This window comes from Macaca nemestrina, chromosome 7, assembly GCF_043159975.1.
Source record: "Macaca nemestrina isolate mMacNem1 chromosome 7, mMacNem.hap1, whole genome shotgun sequence".
Classification (NCBI taxonomy): domain Eukaryota; kingdom Metazoa; phylum Chordata; class Mammalia; order Primates; family Cercopithecidae; genus Macaca; species Macaca nemestrina.
This window is the reverse complement of record NC_092131.1, coordinates 83,124,142-83,143,690: the sequence shown is the minus strand read 5'-3', so window position 1 is coordinate 83,143,690 and position 19,549 is coordinate 83,124,142. Positions and strand designations below refer to the sequence as shown.

General features: G+C 44.0%; 1 protein-coding gene across 2 annotated transcripts in view; it reads right to left on the bottom strand.

Moving 5' to 3' along the window:
- LOC105477886 (syntaxin binding protein 6) overlaps positions 1 to 18,035 on the bottom strand; it is a 254,686-nt gene extending 236,651 nt beyond the window's left edge. The window contains exon 1 of one of the 2 annotated variants that reach the window (XM_011734772.3): positions 17,874 to 18,035. The gene's annotated coding sequence lies outside the window, so the exon portion shown is untranslated. Of the gene's footprint in view, positions 1 to 10,224; positions 10,307 to 17,873 lie in introns of those variants that run through there. The other variant, XM_011734774.2, reaches the window with a different exon arrangement.
- Between the last annotated feature and the right edge of the window lie 1,514 nt (positions 18,036 to 19,549).

Below are 19,549 nucleotides of genomic sequence, written 5' to 3'. Positions count from 1 at the left end.
AAGATCAAGACATCATTTGTCCTCAGCCCACACTCAGCCCTGGGATTGTGACTTGCCTTGAGCACCCCAAGACCTGAAATGTAAAACAATCTCAAATAAAAAGAAACTAGACCTAACCTATCTTTCACTCGTCTCTCCCCCAGTCCTCAGTCACATTAACCAAAAACTCATCCACTGACTCAGTCACTTTATGGAAGGATCGAGTAGGAAAAAAGAAACACAGACATTGACCTAAGCACCAGCACTCACCCTGGGGGAAGGCTCACCTACCAAGAGCCAACTGTCACGACAGGGCCTGTGCCCTCTGAGCAGCAGCTCCCACTAGTGGTGGGGAGGACAACAGGAGAACATAAGCACAGATTCACTGAGTCCCTCGATTAATGTAAAATCCTCCACATTTCACAAAGTTATTAAATACATAACCCTCACAGACACCCCAGAAGGTTAGTGTTACTAGGCTCATCATACAGATGGATAAAAGGAGGATCAGAAGGGTCGAGTGTAGCATAAAGGGAAAAAGACACATTTCTAAGTGCTGACAAGTTCAAAATAACTTGTGAGTGCCTCCTGAAAATTGAAGGCACATCTCTATCCGATGAAATGCATTGGAGGTTCTATTACAACTAAGGATCTTTTCTCTTGCCCCAGCCACACTCACTGGTACACTGACTGCTGTTTCCCATCAAGCACACATACCACTTTTCTAAAGAAACTCCTCCTAGTCTAATCCATCAAACAAAGGTACTGAGTGGCTATTACAAGTAATACTGTGAGGATTCAAACTTCAATTGGAAAAAGACCTTGACTATAGTCTACCTGGGGAGGCACGACTGTCCATGCAATGACACAACCATCACACAGTCATGCAAGCTAGAGACTGAAGAGCCAATTCTGGCATCTCCCTGTTTCTCACCCTGTACTTCCAACCCATCACCACATCCAGTCACATCACTTCTTTCTATTTCTCCATACCTCCACCCAGTTTGCTCCATCTTTACCACTCTGGTCAGACTACCATCATTTCTTCCTAAACTACTGGAAAAACTTCTAAACTGGTCCACTATATCTTCTCTTGGACTTCTACAATCAATTCATCCATTTCCTTTACTGCAACAAACATGAATCTTGTCAACCTAATCACTTCAAATTCATGTTAGGAACACGGGTGACTCTTGAGAAAATACTGTCTCACACCCATTATCCTCCACTTCCAGCCATAGGGGCCTTCTGCCCTTTGCTCAGACCAAGGTCTTTTCTACCTCAGGGCCTTTGCACATTCCATCACCTCCAAAATGCCATCTCCCTCCCTCTTTTTTTTTTTTTTTTTTTTTGAGATGGAGTCTCGCTCTGTCGTCCAGGCTGCAGTGCAGTGGTGCGATCTTGGTTCCCTGCAAGCTCCGCCTCCTGGGTTCATGCCATTCTCCTGCCTCAGCCTCCCAAGTAGCTGGGACTACAGGCACCCGCCACCATGCCCAGCTAATTTTTTGTATTTTTTTTTTAGTAGAGACGGGATTTCACCATGTTAGTCAGGATGGTCTCGATCTCCTGACCTCGTGATCTGCCCGCCTTGGCCTCCCAAAGTGTTGGGATTACAGGCATGAGCCACTGTGCCCAGCCCTCCCCCTCCCTCTTTAACTCTACTCATCCTTCAGATCTCAGCCCATCATCACTTCCTTAGGAAACTGTCCTAATTTATTTGACTAGGCCAAATTCCCTCAAACATGTACCCCCCTGGAGCACTTAGAACAGTTGTCATGTAACATTTTATGCAATTAGTTTAGCTTCTTTAAAAAAAAAAAAACTATAAAAGCAGAAACCTTGTCTGATTTTGCTCACCATGAAAATCGGTTACACACAGTAGACTCTTTGAATGAAAAGACAAAGATCTAAGTTTAATACAAAAGAAAATGAAAAAGGTGCCTGAGATAATGTCGGTATATGGCCCTGAAGGATTTTAAGCCAGGAATTTCCTGGGGTCTTTTCACCCCAAAATAGCACTATGATACAGCATCTATGTGAGGAAGGGGAGAGAAACTATAATATCTTTGTCTGTCCTTTCTCCTGTTTTAAGCCTGGACATGAAATGACAAGGAAAGAAGTAGAGTGTTGCAAAGAAGCTTGGCCCTGTATGTTTGCTTTTGATAAAGGCAGGGGAAGGAGGTACTGGTAATAATACCCAAACACTTATTGAAAGAAAAACCAACTGAACCTACTGAAATAGTTGTTCCAGGTAACCTTGCCCCCTAACACCCCCAGACAAGAACCATATCCCTCTGTGGAAGCCTTTCCACGATGTAGGTCATCATCCTTACACAAAGCTGAGCATCTTTCCCCTCCTTTAAACGTCAATGGCATTTCTCTCCTTCAAAACCCAGTTTCTTCTCAAAATTTACTACAATTTCCCCATCCCTCACCTAAGTTGAGCGTATTTAAAATGCAGAGTCTTATTAATAAACGTCTGATCTTCTTTCTTTTGAAATCCAGTTTCTCAAGAATGGCCCCAGATTGTGACCATACCCTCTAGTCACGCAATGCCTCAGTACAGCATAGAGTGGTGGTCAAGAGCCTGAACTTGGGAGTCACATAGATGGGATGTGTGACCCTGGGACCAAAGGACAACTTCTCTGAGCCTTGGTTTCTGACTGAAAATAGGGCTAGTAACAGCACCTACTTAAGAGACTTGAAAGAATCCACAAAATGTCCTTAGCACAGTGCCCAGAACACTACATATGTACAGCTATTAATTAACATTTTAATCAATATCACATAGAGGAAGCCTCAGGTATTCACTGAAGTGAGCTCCTTATTCCTAAACCAAGAAGCTTATTAAAAACTTCTTAGAAAACCTCTTGGCCGGGTGTGGTGGCTCACACCTGTAATCCTAGCACTTTGGGAGGCCAAGGCGGGCAGATCACCTGAAGTCAGGAGTTTGAGACCTGCCTGGCCAACATGTTCTCTACAACATAGTAGAGAAACCCCATCTCTACTACAAATACAAAAATTAGCTGGGCCTGGGAGCGTGCACCTGTAATCCCAGCTACTCAGGAGGCTGAGGCAGGAGAATCACTTGAACCCGGGAGGCGGAGTTTGCAGTGAGCCGAGATCACACCACTGCACTACAGCCTGGGTGACAAGAGTGAGACTCCGTCTCAAAAAAAAAAAAGTTCTCATAAAAAGAACTTTAGACAGTTGTACCTGTGAGATAACACAGCCGTCTACAGGGAGGCAGTGTTTACTGCAGATGACAATGGGACCTGACCTACATCCTAGTTACGTATCCAGGAACTAATCATTAGCTACACCCACTCAAAAAATAAGGATGTGGGCGGTCCTTTACTCCTCCTGTCACAATGTATATTTTGTGTTTACTCAGCACACCATGAAATTCAAAGTACAAAGCACCATTTATATGTTTCTTTCTTTTGGCAGGAAGTAAGTTCAAATGTCCACCAGCCAAGTCCAGATCTGACATGAACAACCTACACACATGTATAGGCTAATATAATCTGATAAGAAAATGAGTTTAGATGGCCAGATATTCACAGCCACTGTGTTCAACTGCTTCTTGGTAACACCTGGAATTCTTTATAGGAATTAAATGTGGCATAAAAATGAATATCTTACCAGAGGAAGTTTTCATTAAAATGTCCTCAGAATTTTTTTTTCTCAGCTACCTCATTTTATCTAGGGAAAACTATGTGAAAATGAACAAAATAAAATTATAATCCATATAGGAAATTAAGCTATCTGGTTACCCATGACCAAGTACTCTGCAGTAAAAACCAAGACCATGCAGGATTACACGTGTTAAAAATAAAGAAACTACCAAATGAAGAAAGCATTCTACTACGTAGTCTCAGGAGAAACACAGAGGTTTTTCTGCTACTACTTTGAGCCAGAAAAACAGCCACCTCAGCCTCCCCAGCATTTTGGGAGGCTGAGGTGGGCAGATCACCTGAGGTCAGGAGTTCGAGACCAACCCAGACAACATGGTGAAACCCCGTCTCTACTGAAAATACAAAAATACAAAAAGTAGCTGGGCGTGGTGGTGTGTGCCTATAATCCCTGCTACTCAGGAGGCTGAGGTGGCAGAACACTTGAACCGAGGAGGTGGAGGTTACAGTGAGCTGAGATTGCGCCACTGCACTCTAGCCTGGGTGACAGAGCGAGACTCCATCTAAAAAAAATATATATATACACACACACACACACACACACACACACACACACACACACACACACACATACACACACATACAGGTTGTGGATTGCAGCTTTCTACATCCCCAGCTTGTAGACAACATTCCCAGTGTCAGTGGAAGAGGGCTAGTGTGGTGGGGTCCATGATCCAGAAAGGCTGAGAACAGGTTTCTGGGATGGTCAAGCACATGTGTCTTTCTTCTGGGCCCTTGGGGAGGCCAAATGCCCCACTGTCCATCTGAAAGCTACCTGCCCAGGGCATTCTTTTCAGGAAAAATTTCTGAAAGTCTTTACTGCACACCAAAGAACATTAACCCAAGGGGCTTGGGGAAAACGAATAGGAGACTTTCTTTTAAGTTCAGGAATAAATGAACATTAAAGAAATCAGCTGGTCGGGCACAGTGGCTCACGGCTGTAATCCCAACACTTTGGGAGGCCGAGGCGGGCAGATCGTGAGGTCAGGAGATCAAGACCATCCTGGCTAAAACGGTGAAACCCCGTCTCTACTAAAAAACACAAAAAAAATCAGCTGGGTGTGGTAGCAGGCACCTGTAGTCCCAGCTACTCAGGAGGCTGAGGCAGGAGAATGGCGTGAACCCAGGAGGTGGAGCTTGCAGTGGGCCAAGATCACACAACAGCACTCCAGCCTGGGCAACAGAGCAAGACTCCATTTCAAAAAAAAAAAAAAGAATCAGCTATACCCTTCTTCTACTGGTCAGATTTTATGTAAGTATCCACCCAGAAAAAGACGTGTTTTTTACAAGGAATATAATTTCCAACAGTGACATTACTCATCAGCATGTCTTGAAAGTATTTTCTGGGTAGCTATTTGCCAGTCAGGAAGAAAAAGGAGCAGACACAGCAAGGCCTACAGGTAAGACAGTCCTGGCAGAATGTGGCAGGACCCTGAAAGGCCCTCAAGAGTTCCCAAGAACAGCAGGACCGCAGGAACCAGGTTTGGGAAACAGGAGTGTCCTGACGCCTGACACAGGCCACCTAGGACTCCTGTCTCCACAGAATCCCATTTGACAGAGGCCCGGGGAGCTCCTGGGACTCTGAAATAGGACAGGAGTGGAAACCAGAACTTCACTATCAGCACATGTTTTTCTGGATGCAACAGAGTTGTGTTAATTCCTCCAACACTTGTCAGAGGAAAGGCAGGGTAGGGAAAGGAAAAGGCAAGACAGTAAGGTTTGACTTTTCAATCGTGTTCTCTTTTGCTCTCTAAACCTGACTTTTCATCTGTATAATAAGAATACTCAAAACAGATTAAAAGACATCATTCAAGTGGCACCTTCTTCCTGCCTGCTAATGTCTTCAGTCTTCACTCAAGAAAGGAAGTTGCATTCCTTTACAGGCAAGTCTTATAAATAACGCTTAGGGTTTTTCGTTTGTTTGTCACCCATGGCATCAGTCCTTCCTTCCAGTGGGACTGGACTCTGAGAAGTCTTGCTACTTCCCAAAATCACTGTACATGCTCAAAGGACATTTTAAAAGCACCCAAAGTATCCAAAAGTATATATGCTTAGAGCAATTCCAAAAAATGTTTTCAGCAATACTTTTTAAGGTGGTTTACTATCTTCCAGAGGGACTTCTACAAAAGGCAAACTCATCTGGAGATTAAATGGTTTTAAGTTTTCAAGTGGTCTCTAACTTTACAATTGCCCTGGGCCATCTACTCTGGCTCCAACTCTTCAGCAAGTTTCCTTGCTAAAGGGTTTTATACCTCTATATATCACTTCATGTCCTCCTTCCCCAGAAACATTTTAGGATAAAATCAGATATCAGTGACTGGTAAACCTCCATGACTATAGATTTCAAGACTTTTTACAAAAGTTCTGTGGAACTTTCATTGTGTTTTTAAAAATACCAACACACACATGCACACTCACATACACAGCTGAAACATAAACGAGAGGCACAGAAAGATACGAAACTTCAAATAGTGATAAGAGAAAGATAAGCTAAAATCATAATGATAGACCCCCATACAAACATCTGAATGGCTAAAATGAAAATGACTTATCAAACTAAGTGTTGGCAAGAATGTGGAACGATGGAACTCTTATTCATACCTGATAGGAGTGTGAAGAGCCACACTGGAGAACTGTCTGTACTCACTAAAGCTGAACATATTCACATCTTAGAAATTAGCAGTTGTAGCCACACACCCACAATCAGAAAAGCAAACCCATGTTCATCAAAAGACATACACATAAATGTTCACAAGAACATTATTCATAATACTCAAAAACTGGAAACAATTCAAACATCTGCCATCAGCAATTTATGTTCACACAAAGAAATACTATTCAAGAATGAAAATAAATAAACTACTGCTGCATACACAATGTGGAAGAATCTCACAAAATCAAGGGAAAGAAGTCAGACATAGGAACCCTTAGAAGCAGAGATTAAAATGGTTGTTACAAAGAAGGAACCACAGACATTGGGCCAACTTGAGGGCAGAAGGTAGGAGGAGGAAGAGCAGAAAAAATAACTATTGGGCACTAGGCTTAGCATCTGGACAACAAAATAATCTGTACAACATAGTTCCATGACTTGTGTTTATCTATATAAAAAACCTATATGTGTACCCTCGAACCTAAAAGTTTAAAAATAATAATAATTAATAATAATGGTAGTTACCAGGGGAGGAGATGGAGGGACCAGGGAGATGTTGGTCAAAAGATACGAATTTTCAGTTAGGTAGGAGAAGTGAATACATTTAGACCTACTGTACAACACCATGATTATAGTTGACAATAGTGTATTGTATACTTAAAAACTGCTAACAGAGTAGATTTTAAATGTTCTCACCACAAATAAATGATGAGTATGGGAGGTAATACATATGTTAACTAGCTTGATTTAGACATTCTACAACAAATACACATATCAAAACGTCATGTTGTACAACAATAAATATACACAATTATTTTTCAATTAAAAATTAATACAAAAGTTTTTAAAAGAAGTCCAACATAAAATACAAAATACAACGTAAAAGAATACAAAAGTATTCTTTTGTATTAGGTATTCTTTTGTATAAATTAGGGGGTTAGTAGCATAGATTCTTTATGAATTTTCATTTCAACTCAAACAGGAAGTTATTATACTTCTTGTAGTTCTATTACCAGGGCTGCTCTATAGCAAGCTTTTACGTCGAAAGTGGAGAGCTTTTCAGCTCACATGTGGAAATGAGGCACAGTCTTCATTTTGGAGGCATACGTTTCTTTTACTCAGTTTCTCTCTCATTCTGTCTTCTGCTGCTTTCTGCCTTTGTATAAATTGCAGTTTCTTGGTGCATATCTCTCTGGATATCTTATGTCTCTCTCTGGGTCCCAGGTTAGGAATTAGGCCTTATTCAAGCAAGAAGTTGCTTGGAATACTAGGGTTGGACCCATACAGACTCGGCTCCTCTACAGCCTTGGTCCAAGGATTAGCCCTCTTCATTTCTTGGAATGCTGTCAGAAATGTAGAATCCCAGGACCCACCCCAGACCCAGTGAATCAGAATCTGCATCTTAACAGGATACCCAGGTGATCACATGTACATAAAGGTTTAGAGGCACCGACCTGGGGCATATGGTGACCTGACAAACTCAGAGGCCTAGGGCTAGAAGTCACAGCCTTGCAAAGCTCATACAGGTCATCCTAAATGGCTTCTGTGTGAATGGCCTCACTCCCAGCCTGGGGCCATATGAATGAGCCATGTCTTACACCTGTAACTTTATTTTTCAAACTCATGTTATATTCTTCTGGAACTTGGGGGTGGTCAGAAAGGAGACAGAGGACAAGGGAGGTGGTTAGAATTGAAGATGGAAAGGCATGTCTGATCTCATTTCTCTGCAACTCAGGAAAAGAGGGTAATATTTGAGAGCTAAAGTCTACTGAGGCTGCTACATAGTACTGCAGGACCTTAGACAGAAGTCACTTCACCTTTCTCTACTTCAGTCTTTTCAAGTGTAAAATAGGGATAAGTAACAGTACCTACCTTTGAGAGTGTGTTGTAGGATTAAAGGAACTGACATTTGTAAAGTGCTTAGAACTGTGTATTATGTTAGCATATGATAATGTATAGGTAGTGTTAAATAAAAATTTATTATTTTTAAGTCATGGCTTTGGTTTCTCCCTGATAAAGAAACAAAAATTAATAGACTAGATAGTGAAGGGGAATCACAGAAGAAAAGCAGCTCAACATATGTTTACTGATTCTCTACCCTATGACAGACATGCATAGTTTGTATCCTCTGGGATACAAAAATGAAGATCCTTGTTTTTGAAAGAGTTCACAGTCTACTGAGGATTGAGAGCAAAGGCTGTCCCTAAAGACGATGTCTGAGTTCAAGATTCCTGTTCCATTTTTAAAATCAGCGATTAGATAGACTGGCAAGTATGTGGTTGGCAATGTCATAAAAGGATCTGAAGTCTCATTTCTCAGTAGTGAAATTGAGAAAAATGTCTACTTTATTAGCTTTGAGCTCCTTATATAAGTGCCAACTTCCTATATTCGAGGTAAACAGTTTAAAAAGAAAAAAGGGGGCCAGGCACGGTGGCTCATGCCTGTAATCCCGGCACTTTGGGAGGCCGAGGCGGGTGGATCACCTCAGGTCAAGAGTTCGAGACCAGCCTGGCCAACATGGTGAAACACCATCTCTACTAAAAATACAAAAATTAGCCAGGCGTGGTTGTGTGCACCTGTAGTCCTAGCTACTCAGGAGGCTAAGGCAGGAGAATTGCTCGATCCCGGGAGCGGAGGTTGCAGTGAGCTGAGATTGTGCCACTGCTCTCCAGCCTGGGGGACAGAGCGAGATTCATCTCAAAAAAAAAAAGAAAAAGAAAAATAAAAAGAAAGAAAGAAAGAAAGAAACGAAAAAAGGCCAGGGGCGGTGGCTCATACCTGTAATCCCAGCACTCTGGGAGGCCAAGGTGCGTGGATCACCTGAGGTCAGGAATTCGAGGCCAGCCTGACCAACATGGTGAAATCCGGTCTCTACTAAAAATACAAAAAATCAGCCAGGCAGTGGTGGTGGACACCTGCAATCCCAGCTACTCAGGAGTCTGAGGCAGAAGAATCTCTTGAACCCAGGAGGCAGAGTGAGCCTGGGATCATGCCACTCCACTCCAGCCTGGGCAACAAGAGCAAAACTCCATCTCAAATAATACAAATAAAAATAAAAAATACGTATTGTTATAGTGCATAAGTATTTAATCTTAAAACGACTTGCTTCAGGAACACCCAGCTTCATATTCCCTGCTCTTCTCAGCAGCAGGACTGCTTCCTTATTGCTATTTAATGACAGGGTAGATTAAATTTTTCAAGAATAATATTAACTTCTCAATCACTAGTTACTACTGGCTTTCAGCTTAGACTGTACAAGTCAACATATTTCTAGGCAGTCTACAAACAAAAAACAGCTCAGATACATGACCTATCTAACCAAGCTTAGTTATCAGATAGCGGTTATGGAAGGTGACTAGTCTGCAGCACACATATTCACCTGCCAGAGGAATCAGATAATTCTCACTTCCAAATGATACGGCCACCTCTACCTTCTGGAAGGCCAGTGAGTCCCAGTGAAGCCTAGTGTATTAGGCTTCAATCCAAATATCTTATCTTTGATTACCTGATGTCAATGCAACATCAGTTCAAATGCTCTGCCCTGGCATTGTAACAAAGTAAACAATCTCATTTTCTTCAAAGTCATCAGGCCTTAAAGACTCAAACCTGACAAGCCATGACAGCATCAAGAGGTGGAACAGGGTCTCAAAGGGTACAATTACTACCCTTAGGAAACCAGCAAACATCAGGCTGTGGAGACTGGAAACTAGTTTGATTTATAGCACTTGTGGCTTTGTTAGTTTAATTCTTAAAAACTATTTGTATGTATTGTTTCCCAGAAGAAAGTTAAGAGGATCCATCAACTTAGTTGAAATGTAAACACAATCTCCTGTTTCCTTCTACTTCAAATGATGATAAAGGAAACAGAAACAGAACACATTTAACAAGCCACCAACTCACCTTGGGTAAACTATGAGGATGTAATTTCCCAAGTCAGCACTGTAGAGTAACAGCATATACTTTACAGAGGTGCTTCATCGTACAGCTCATAATGTCCTCAGGCCAATTCCTTAAGAAGGCAAGCCAGCAGGGATTAGTGCCAGTCCCAAAAGCAACAGAGGAAGCAGAGGCTGGTGGGGGCAAGGGGCACAGGCTCCAGGTGGGAGAATCACAGTCATGTATTTTGTTCCTGACTCCTGACCATAGAATTCTTAACCTTTGTGGGCAGGAGAAGGTCGAGAACATTTAGCATTTCAGGCACATGATGCTAGGCATATTTCTACCTGCTCAGTCTTACTCTGATCGTACAGATAAGAAACTGTGGTGCAGATGTTAATTAACTTGCCCAAGATCCCACACATGTTAATGGTGGAGCTATGCTTCTCACTCAGCCCTGTCCCATTCTGAAGCCATCTTCTCTATACTGTATCAGCTTCTACTCAAAGTCTGATCCACTCAACAGCAGCATCTGCATCAGTGAGAGCTTGTTACAAGTGCAGAATCTCAGGCCCCGTCTCAGACCTACTGAATCAGAATCAGCATTCTAACAAACTCTCAGGAGGCACTGTGGCACCACACTGATAAAGAGAGAAGAATGTCTACCCCAGGGGCAACTGTGTCAGCTCCAGTGGTGTTAAACCTCATTTAGTACAATGCCTCTTGGACCCAAATACGTTGATGTTCATGTAATGCTGAGCACCACATGAACCCTCTTTGAACACAGAGATTTTTTTTTTTTTTTTTAAAGAGGGAGAAGGCAGTCTTGACAGAGTTCTACAAACAAATTAGATGATGACACTAAAATGTCTATCACAGTCAGATCTCCAGGGGGAAGCTAAACTGAAACTGCAGAGTCAGCATGCCCTCTGGTGGATCACAACAAGGAAGCCTGAATATGGAATTTGTCTCTGGAGGAAAATCTAGAACACACTCAGAGATGAAGATGGTAAGGCACTTGCCATGAAAACGATCCCACTGACTCAGGAGCAACTTGGAACAAAACCCTTTTAATTCAGGTAGTAAACTTTTGAATGAGAGAGTAACAAGAGCATTCTAGAAAGCCAAAGACAAACAAGGAGAAAGGAATAATCCAGGTATTTTTTCCCAATAGCAGAAAATTTAACCTGAAACTGAAACCCTATTTCTGGAGTTGTCTCACCCTTTTTTTTTTTTTTTTTTTTTAAACTCTCCTTCGGATCCAACCACCTTCTTCCTATTTTTAAAAATTGAATAATTCATACACCATAAAATTCACCTTTTAAAGTGTGCAACTCAGTAGTTTTCAGTGTATTCGCAAAATTGTGCCATCATCACCCTATCTAATTCCTGAAGATTTTCATCATCCCAAAAAGAAACCTCAGACCCATCAACAGTCTCGCCCCATTTCTCCCTCTTCCAACCCCTGGCAAGCACTAATTTACTTCTGTCACTGTGGATTTTCCTATTCTGTACACTTCATAATGGAATCATGCAATATATGGTTATCTGTATCTGGCTTCTTTCACATAGCATGTTTTCAAGATCCATCAATGTTGTAGCATGAATCAACATTTTGTTCCTTTCTACGTTTGAATACTTTTCCTTGCATGGATGTACCACATTTTCTTTCGCCATTCATCAGCCTATGGATTAAGAATAAGACTGCTGGCCAGGCGCAGTGCCTCATGCCTGTAATCCCAGAGGTCAAAGCAGGTGGATTGCTTGAGCCCAGGAGTTCGAGATCAGCCTGGGCAACACGGTAAAACTCTGTCTCTACAAAAAATAAGAAAATTAACCGGAGGTGGTGGCATATGCCTGTAGTCCCAGCTACTAGAGAAGCCAAGGTGGGAGGATCGCTTGAGCCTGGGAGGTCGAGCCTGCAGTGAGGAGAAATTATGCCACTGCACTCCAGCCTGGGAGATAGAACGAGACTCTGTCTCAAAAAAAAAAAAAAAAAAAAAAAAAAAAGGAATAAGGCTGTTATGAATATTCATATTTTCATGAACATGTTTTCAGTTCTCTTGTGCATCTATCTTGCAGGGGAACTGGTCATTAGGTAGCCAATGTTTAACATTTTGAGGAACTGCCAACCCCTTTTCCCAAGTGGCTGTTCCATTTTACGTATTCACTAGTAATCTGATGTAGGAGGGTTCCAATTTCTCCACATTCTCCACCTGGCCATCCTGGTGGGTGTGAAGTGGCATCTCACTGTGGTTTTGATTTGCATACCCCTAATGACTAATGGCACAGGAACACTTCCATGCCCCACTTCAGTTCCAGGCACCCCTGCCTGCTTTCATCCTGAGTGTTGCGTCTCCACTCCTGCAACTAGCTGTCCAGTCCTCTCTATAACTCGTCTGCTATTTCAGTGAATTTACAGAATCAAAAAACTTTTTGTTTTGTTTTGCTGGGGACAGGATATTACTCTGTTGCCCAGGCTGGAGTGCAGTGGCATGATCAGGGCTCACTGCAGCCTTGACCTGCTGGCATTACAGGCATGAGCCACCAAGCCTGGCCTTAGTAGGTTCTTTGACCACCACCGCAGATTCAGTAAATCTCACACTGTGCTGGGCACAATCCATTTTCTTGTACGCTCTGAAAATTATTTATATGCAGGCACAAATGCAAGTCTTTACTCCTGCTTCATTATCCCTCCAACCTAAAATGTCCCTTATCCCTAGAAGAGTGCTACCCACTATTTATATTATCGCAGTCCAGCCCCTTGGTGGAGACTTTCTTGGTGACCACAGCTTAAAATGTTCTTCTCTACTCTGAAATAAAAAATAAGTAACCACTTACAGAGTTCATTAATTAATTAATAGCCATACTTAATGAATGTCAATATTAAACCACATATTAAAATTGTGGTTTGTGGTAATTCAGTAATGGAGTCCTGAAAGATACATATATAACCTCAGAAACATTCTGTATTCTGGGAAACGCTGACTTGAATAAATGTAACCAAGTTTTTGTTGTTGATATAGTTAACTATAGTACTTCTCATAGTCTTTGATATAATGATGCCCATGTTGAGAATCTCTACAAGAGGAAAAAAATAATAGGCAGTGCTTCCCAAATGGATTTGTCCTTTATAAGAGTATACCGATTAACACCCACCCCAACAGCATTTTACCAACATATTCTCGGAACTGCTGAGCTAACTGCTCAGCAATTCTATCAGCTGGACAGCATTGAGTAGAAACCATATTTTCTATCAGAATAAGGAACTAAATTTGCTTTGTTTGAGGATGCCATCAATTAATAGGCACTACACTAACATACCTGGTTACAGAAGAAGAGAAAAAAACTGTACATTAAATGAGTTTATATATATATTTTTTTTTGAGAAGGAGATTCACTCTTGTTGCCCAGGCTGGAGTACAACATTGCAATCTCAGCTAAATGCAACCTCCGTCTCCCAGATTCAAGCAATTCTCTTGCCTCAGCCTCCCAAGTAGCTGGGATTACAGGTGCCCGCCACCACATCCAGCTAATTTGTTTTTGTATTTTTAGTAGAGACGGGGTTTCACCATGTTGGTCAGGCTCTTGAACTCCTGACCTCTTGAACTCCTGACCTCAGATGATCCACCTGCCTTGGCCTCCCAAAGTGCTGGGATTACAGGCGTGAGCCACTGTGCCTGGCCTAAATGTGTTCTTAATTTTTAAGATCCATCTGGACTTCTGAAGTCAGAAAAAGAATGTATCTTAGAAATGAGCTAGTGCAGTATAACTAGTGTTTTAGTTTAAAAGCACCCTCTAGGAACATTGAGAATAATGTTCTAGGAATGGGCCCTGACTCTCTGTGACTCAGTAATAACAGTCCTAATGACCAAAAAGAAATAAAGTGTCATAATGACTGTCTCACAACAGACTTATTAAAGGGAGCAAAGATATCACGTACTGAGAAAAGTGAACAATGGTGATAAGAGGCTGCCCTCACACTGGAAAAAATCCCAGCAGCAAAAAGCATGGGTAACACCCAAAATATAAACATCACGTTATGGGAAGGAATTTTAAAATAGAAATGTTCCCTACTAAGTGGGAAAAACCATTTAAATTAGCTAATGAATCTTACGAATGACAACCAGAAGGCTGTGTCTTCACCAAGTGCTGATTGCTGTCAGGAAGACAGGTTTGGGCCTTGAAGTTTTATCTACTAAAACACTAAGTGTACACTTGAGTTTTTTAAAGGTTTCTGATTTACTGATAGGTTTCTCTAGTGCTAATCATTTTAAAACTAAAACAAAGCTCAAATGGACAGCTGAGATAAAGCCTGACAGTGAGCTGGGATCCCATTTGGCATAGCAATACAAGATCTAGTTAAAGCGCTGACTGACCTCCTCTTATACCTAGTTCATTTGGGCGCTACATTACGTAAACTTTATTTCTTCCTTAGGATGTTATTGCAGGAACCCTCCTGACTCAAGCAGGTTCCCACAGCCTCTCTGATGCAAAGCAGTCAAAATTCAAGGCCACAGTCTAGGTCATAGGAAGTCATGGTGAGCTCTCAGCACAGGACTATGGCGTAGGGGAAAAGGAAAAGAGCTTAAGACTGGGTTAAGTCCCAATAGTGCTTGATTACAAGCTAGGTTACACAGGACACCACACTAATACTGATCAGCTGCCCCTGAAAGCCAGCCCTCTACCCTCTGAGAGACCGAGAGAGGGTCTCAGCCACTGCCAGTGCCACCACCATTCTCCAGAAGGAATGAAAGGCCTTTGCCAGGTCTAACCACCGTGGGACATTTGTTGTGGGGTGTACTTCATGCTCCCTCAAGGGCCTGGGTAAGCTGTCCATTCAGAAAAGACACCACTGCAAATTCTTCTTAAACTTGTTCCCTAGGTGATCTATTCTGTCCTCCAACCTTAAGGTTCAAGCTGTCAGAACTGTACATAACCTCCTTTCCACAAATGTCTGAGGTTTATCCAAAAAAGGAAATAGGGTAGTTTTTGGATTTTATAAATTACAAAGGTCACCAATCTGGCAGGACCCAAGGGTGATCTAAAATCTGAGACTACCTATTTTACAGTATGAAAAGAAGGGGGAATCCTACCTCTTTGTACAATTCATTCATTTAAAGAACAATCAGAATTATTAAACCTAGATAATGGTAAGTGGCACAGGCATTGGAATATAAAATGCCTAAGGAGACTTCCCAACATACCCCCAAAGAAACCTTGTCTCTGTATATGAGCTAGGAAAATAATGGTATTTCATAACAAACTTCATCTCTCTTACTATCTCCCACCCCATAAGTTAGTGATTCTATAGGCATGGTCTGCAGCAGTATTAGCATCATCTGGAACTAGACAGAAATGCAAATTCTTGGGCCTCCACCCTAGACCTAGAGAATCAGAGACTCTGGCAGTATAGCCCAACAACCTGTGGTTTAACAAGCCCTCCAGATGATTATCTTCAAGTGTGAGAACCATTGCCCTAAGATTAGGGAAGATGCTGCACCTGCGGTGGCTCAGGAGCCTGTGTGAATCCCATTTAACTGAGTGATAATCTCACCTGTTCTTGCCTTCAATTGATACTGGCTTTTAATCTTCACAGACTGATTTCACAGATTAGGAGTTGAGTCCTTAGTTCAAGGTCACTGTTAGAGGTCAAGTCAGAGCTCCATCCCAGGATCTGCTGACTTCTTCATCAGCCTTGAGTTTCAAACTAAGGCCTTTCTTTCTAACCGTGCCAATTCTGGGGCCCAGGACCATGAATGTTGATAATGCCACCCCAGTCATCTCCTAATCCACATCATGCTGCCTTTCTCAGATAAATATGAGGACTGAAGCTCCAAATCTTAAAATCAAAAGAGATGGATTTGAAAATAGAGAAAGAAAAAGGGTAAACAGATGTTTCCAAAGGCCCAAGCAACTAAACCACTTGGAAATGAGTGGGTAAAGAGAAGACTTAGATGTCTTATTATAATTAAGAATTAGCTCATTCAAAACAACTGAGTAAAGAGCACAGAGACAATATCTAAGACCAGAATGGTGCTTTAAAGTTTTCTTAGCACTTTTCATTTCCATTATCTCATCTGAGTTTACAACAACCCTGCAATGGAGGGAGGTAAGGCCACGATTATCTCCATTTGACATAAGAGAAAACTGAAGTTCAGAGTGGCTAATCATTTGTCCATCAGCACTGTCATCAGCTGTAAAGCTGAAACTTGACCTCAAGTCTGTCTGAATCTAGAACGGTGTAGTGTATCCACACTATGTGATTCGCATGTCTACAAATCTGCCCCAAAGCAGACTACACTCAAAGAAAAAGCAGAGAGAAAAACGGGCAGCAGAAATGGTGAGCCCCTAAATCCTGGCACTTGAGCAGTGTGAGGGTGTCCCTTTAAGAACTTAACACACAAACCCAACAGCCAAGGTGTTCAGCCAAAAAAGAAGAAAAAGAGAGGCATATTTCTAGCCTGCATAATCATTTCTGGACCGATTCCCACTAGCAGCCACTGAGGCGAACAGCGGCTCACAGCCTCGGCTGAAGCTCCTCCACCCCCAGGGTTATAACAGCGCGGTTCTGACTAGTGTGCAGGCAAAACCCCAAAACTCAAAACAAGAAGTGAAAAAAGTGGAGCCAGGAAAAATTCGTCGGCATCCTCCACACCCTGACAATCCGCACAATGCCAGTTCCAGGGTCCTGGGGTCGCCCGGACTGCAGTCTTAGGAGAGGGTGGAACGAGGTGGAAGTCCCTGCGGACCCACCGACCCTATCCTCTCCCACCCAGTCCCTAGGGCAGCGTAATAGGAAGGGGAGAGGGTTCGTTATGAAATCCTCGGGCCAGAATCAAAGGCAGATACACACTGGGGACTTTCTCCTATGGAACAGTATGTCTTTCCAAATTCTCTACCTGCAGGTCCTGTCCTCGGCGAAGATGAACCGGGTGGGGTGGTGAGGTGGCGGGGTGTTATAAACCTTAGGAAAGGCTGGAGGGAAAATCGAGCCACCCACCTACTCCAGCCACGTTGCCCAGCGGTGTTGGCAAGGCTCGATGCCGACGTGCACCGCAAGCGCGAATTCGGAACCTGGCGCCCTTGACCGAGTCTGAGATCGGAAAGGGGGCATCGCCCAGTGCCAGCGCCCTGAGGGCAGGGTGCCGTGCCCGCCAGAAAAGCTCGCCTCAATTTTGGCAGTAATGATTTTCCTAGAAGATGCCAGAGTTCGCGAAGATCGGAGTGATTCGCGGATTTCTGCGCTGAATCTAGGGGCGCAGCGACCCCGAGTTCCCCCACACTGGGAATCTCGGGACGGCATTCTCGGGGCCCATCCCATCGCGGGGACAGTGCGGAAAGAAAGGCTCCATCTCAACTTTCTCGGAGGAAATCACTCCATTCCGTGGCTTGCCCAGTACTGCCCGCACAACGGGTCCCAGGGTTGGAGAGAACCAGGCACACGAGTCCCTCTCTGCGCGCACAAAGCAGCTGCGCCGGGGCGCGCGGCCCCCTCTCCCGCCACCCGCCAACTTGGAAGAATCTCTCTGGGCGCCTGTCTATTCCCCCGGCCTCACAGTCACCCGCCTCGGACGGAGCGCCAGGTGCCCCAACAGCCCCGGCGGCTGCAACCGCATCTCCCTCGCTTGGCCTCCTCCCTGACCGCGCGGTTCCCCTCGCCCCGGTCCTACCGTGCAGCCTGGCTCGCGCCCCAGCCGTGCCGGTGCGCGGCACGCGTCCCAGCGCTCGAGGCTCCTCCCCGGGGGGCTGCCCCGCGCGGGGCTCCGGCTCCGGACAAGGCTTAGCCGGCCCGGGTGCTGGTTAGCCGCCGCTCGCGGCTCCCGCGCCGGCTCCTGCTGCCGCGCGCGAAAAGGGAGGGGTGGGGGGGGGAAACTCCCGGCAACTCCAACTCCGGGCGCTGGAGCTCCAGCTGCAGCCGCGCGCCCGCCCGCCGCCGAGTGCGAGCGCCTGCGAAGCAAACCTGCCCCCGCTGCCGCCTCTGAGCATGCTCAGTGCCGCCGTGGGCGAGCCCGAGCGCCCTGGCCCGGGGCAAAGAGCAGCAGCTGGGGGCCGGGACCCGCCGCAGGCTCGGGAGCGCGGAGGTGGCGGAGGAAGTGAAGGGCCAATGTAGGGACGGGGTCCCAGAGCCAAAGACCCAGGAGAGACTGGTCTGGGCGCAAGAGCCGGGGCGACTTTCATAGCTTGTGGGAAGTTTGTGGGCTAGAAAGAAGGGCTGCTTCTGTGAGCTTCTCTGTGAGACTGTATTCTAAAGGACAACCAGGAAACATTTTTTTTCTCTCCAGGAAAAAACGAATAGACCCAGCCGATGGATTTTATCCTGTGCGCTCTTTTCTTTATTCTTAGGGTAGCAAACTCAAAGAGCTAATGGGGCCTGACAGGCACTGTAACTGGGAGGAGGCGAACTGGAGAGAGCTCCGAAGGCAGGGCCGCTTTTCTGCTCTCAGTGTCCGTTGCTGTCGGGCAAGAATTAGACCTAGTATTGCTAGATTTTCTGATTTTTCCAGAAATGGAGTATATTGATGTACAATATCCTGATTTAAAAAATCTTGATAAATTCAATTTTCTCAAAACACCCTGCACTAAACAAAACATATCTGCGTCCCCTCCCTGCTGAACCCCCATACAGTGATTTGAGCATTGTGATTCTGCGTTCTTTTAGCGAAGTGGTGCTGAGTGCTCACTGTGATTTGGGAAAGTGCTGGAAAGGATCCAAGATGATTCAGAATATCTTCAAAGTACTACTAGTTACTAGGGGAAATGGGTTTTCCTGACAGTACAGTGCTACACTTAAATGCTGGAGCGTTCAAAAAGAAAGAGGTTACTAATGTAGAAAGCGGTTGTAAGAACTAACTTTTGGGAAACATCATTAGTAAAAGTATCTGAGTGGGGAGTCACTGCAGGGCCGGTAACAGTGTCCCGGAAGGCACTTTTGAGCCTGAAGCAATAGGAAAAAACCCTAAACTGACCCTGTCTTTATTTAAAATTTTGATATTTTTCATCATGCATTTTTGATGTTAATTTTGATTTTTTGAAATATTCCGTTAAAATATTAACCTTGATTACTGAGTTCTTTGGTGAACCTTTCAATGCTGTGACTCACCTCACCCTGGCCTGGCCCTGTTGGGGTGTTAGATGGTGGGTACACAGACCTGCTTGGTTGGAGTGCAAGGGGTAAGCATTAGCATAGTGAAATGGGAAGGAGGGTTTGAGCTGTAGATGGGGCCTCAGGCAGAAGTCCTGACTGCCAGTCTGTGGCTCCTGCACTTTATTTGTAGACTATGTGGAGATAGCAGAGATACTGGTGGAAGAGACAATCCAAACTGAACTCTGGGAAGATGGACAGGGT